The sequence below is a fragment of the Sceloporus undulatus genome, chromosome 5 (genome assembly GCF_019175285.1).
Source record: "Sceloporus undulatus isolate JIND9_A2432 ecotype Alabama chromosome 5, SceUnd_v1.1, whole genome shotgun sequence".
Classification (NCBI taxonomy): Eukaryota; Metazoa; Chordata; class Lepidosauria; order Squamata; family Phrynosomatidae; genus Sceloporus; species Sceloporus undulatus.
Window position 1 is genome coordinate 112,147,599 of NC_056526.1, and position 3,199 is coordinate 112,150,797.

The window sequence follows — 3,199 nt, forward strand, 5'->3', positions numbered from 1 at the left end:
TTGGGAGCCGGTGGCGGCTCCGGGGGGCGCACTGGGGTGGTTGACAGGGTTGTGGAGGAGAACAGAAAGGCAGCAGAGTTGTGGCTGCCACTTCCTCGCAGTGTGTGTCTGAAAGAGTGGTAAGCCAAGAACCTGTACCTGAGGAGGAAACGAAGGGGAAGGGGTAAAGCTGGACAGTCTGTGCAGGGAAGTCTCTGTGACCGAGCAAGCAGGGTGAGGTGAGGGAGAGTGGGAGACGGTGGTCGTGGGCGATAGGATGAGAGGTGGAGGTGGGGGGAGTCGGCATTCGCCCGGCACGTGTGTGCGTCGGGGGTGGTGCGGCAGGGGTGGTTCTTGCTGATGCTGGCGTGTGCAGTGGTCAGCATGGGTGGGAGCCACGGGTGCCGTGTGAGTGGGAGTGTGGTGGTGTGGCGTGGAGTGGTGTGAGGGGATGCGCGGCCTGGCCGAAGAAAAAGACGGCAGGCCATGGCAAGGATGGCGTTCCCACACGGGGGACCAGGCCCAGGGGGGGGTGAAGGGAGTCGAGGGTGGGGGTGGGGGGGGAGGGGGCAGAGGGGTGGGAGCGGCCGAGAGGGGGGGGGAAGGCCGGGGGAAGGGGGGGGGGGGAGAAGAAAGGGGGGAGAAGGGGAAGCGGGGGGGAAGGGCCGGGGGAGGGGGCCGCGACAAGAAACGGGAAGTAGAAAAGTAGAAGGGAGGGGGGAGGAGGAGGAAGGGGGCGTGGGTGTGGGGGGGGCACGGAAGAGCAGGAGCGGGGGGTGGGCCCGGACAGGAAAAGGCCACTGGCCACGCAAGGCCAAAGACGGAAAACAAGAGCAAGACAGAAGCAAAAAGGAACGGGCCGGGGGCGAGACACAAAAGGGGGGGAAAAGCGCGGAACAGGAGAAGAGGGAGACAGACAGGCGCGCCGCGCAGAGGACAGGGACAGGAAAAGGAGAACCAGCGGGAACAAGCACGCACAGAGACGCACAAGCCGGAGTGAGGAGGGAAAGAAGGGGGAGCCAACGCAAGAAAAACGGGGAAAAGGGGGGGAGCCAGGACGAACGGACAGAAGCGCACGAAGGGGTGGGGGGCGGAACAACAACGCGGCAAACCCCAGGGGGGCGTGGGTGGAAAGAAAAAGGGGGGTGGGCCGGGGGGGGCGCAAGAAGCCAGGGGGGGCAGAACACCAGAAACAGCAAAACACACAGAAAGTAGCAGATGGGCGGGGGACAGAAGAGGTGTTGTCAAGGAGAAGGGGGGGGAGAGCAACAACCCGAAGGGGGCAGAACCAGGGACGGACAGAAGCCCCCCCAGGCACACGGGCACCTGGCACCGGCAAGCCAGAGACCACGCAAGCGACCCAAACGGGGGTGGGCGGGACGGCGGAGAAGGGAGCCATGGAGACGCAAGAGGGCGGGAGGCCCGGCGCGGGTCGGGAGTAAGAGGGGGAGCAGGTGTCGGGCGGGGGGGGACGCGGGGGGCTGCGGGGGGGGTCCGGTGCAGGCGTGGCGCCCGGAACTGGGTGTGCGGCGTAGAGCGCGGTGAGGGGACGCGGTAAGGCACGGCGTGTGTGGGAGCGTGGGGGGGGGGTGTTGGTCCGTAGGGGGGGGGGTCGTGGGGTAAAGAGGCGGGTGTGACAGGTGTGGGTACCAAGGGCTGGGGGAGCGGGCGCGTGACGTGGGGGGGGCAAAGGCACGATCGGGGGCCCCAGCACAACGGGGGCAAACCGGGGGGGGGAAGAACACACAAGAGGTGCCAGGGGGGGCAAAAGGCTGGTCGGGAGCACGAGGCGGAGGGGACGTGTTGGAGCAGGGCGCGCGGGACGGGGGCCAAACACAGACGGAGCGTGTGAAGGTGGGGGCCGCGCACGGGGGGACAGGGGGCGGGGGGCGACGAGGGGCCAAAGTTGGTAGTCCCGGGGGGGGGGTAGAAAGGCCGGGGGAAGGGTGGTGGGGGGGAGAGTGGCGGAAGGCCGAGGGTAGCGGAGAGGGCCGGCCAGGAGGACGGAAGAAGTGTGTGTGTGGCAAAGGCAGGGACGCGCAAGACACAGGGACGCGTGCCAGGCCCGGGGGCGGAGGGGGGGGGGGGAGGAGGGAAGGCGGCCCGAGGTGGGGGAGCGGGGGGAGGGCGCGGAGGGAAAGGGAAATAGAAGGAGGAGGGGGCGGAAGAACCGGAGGGAGACGGCGACACAATAACGGGGGAAGGGAGGGCAAAGACCGAAAAAAGGGGCCGAAGCGGCGAAGGAAGAGAACGACAAAAAAAAACCAAGAAAAAAAGTAAAAAACACAAAACAAAAAAGAAAAGTGCCAAACGAAAACAAAAAAAAACGAAAAAAAAAACAAAAGAAAAAAAGACAGCAGAAAGACGCGAGGGAAAAGAAAGGAGGGGAAGGACAGGGGCAAGAAAACAAACACAGAAGAACCAAAAGCCCAAGGGCGCGAAAAAAAGAAAAAGAAGGGAAAAGGAAGCAGGCAGCAAAACAAAGAAGAAAGGAGGGGGGAGGGGGACGAGGGGGGACGGGCTGAAGGGAAGCGGGACGAGGGCAAGAAGGGAGCAGAGGGGACCGGTGGGAGGACGAGGACGAGACAAGAAAAAGAGAGACAAAAGAGCAAAAAGCAAGAAACACAAACAGGAGAAAAAAAAAAGAAAAAGCAAAAACAAAAACGAAAAAAAAACAAAAAAAAAAACGGCCAAAGAAGAAACCCGGGGGGGCGGGACACAAAAAAAAAAACAACAAAAAAGAGAGGACCCGGCAACGAGGGAAAGGAAACAGCAAAACAGAAGGAGCCCGCCGACGCAAATGACACCGGAAGGAAAAGGGGGCAGGGCAACCAAGAAGGCACGGGAAGAAAGAGAAAAAAAAAAAGACGCAACAAAAAAAAAGAAGAGAAAACGACGCAGAAGGAAAACAGAAGAAAGCAAAAAAAGGGGGGGAAACGACAAACCAAAGAAGGACAAGGAAGAAGGAAAACGCAAGCCGGCAAACCGCGGGACAACAGCCAGGCAAGGGGGCACAAAAGGAGAAGAGGGAGAAGCAAAACACAGAAGGAACCAAAAACGAGAAGGACCGGACAAAAAACAAAAAGAACAGGGGCAACAAACAAACACGCAAAAGGCAGGGGCAGGGGAGAACCCCAGGGGCCGCCGGGAAACGCATAAAAAAAAAAAGCACACCGGAAAGCGGCAGCCCGCAGCAGGAAGCACGAAGAAGAGAAAGAAG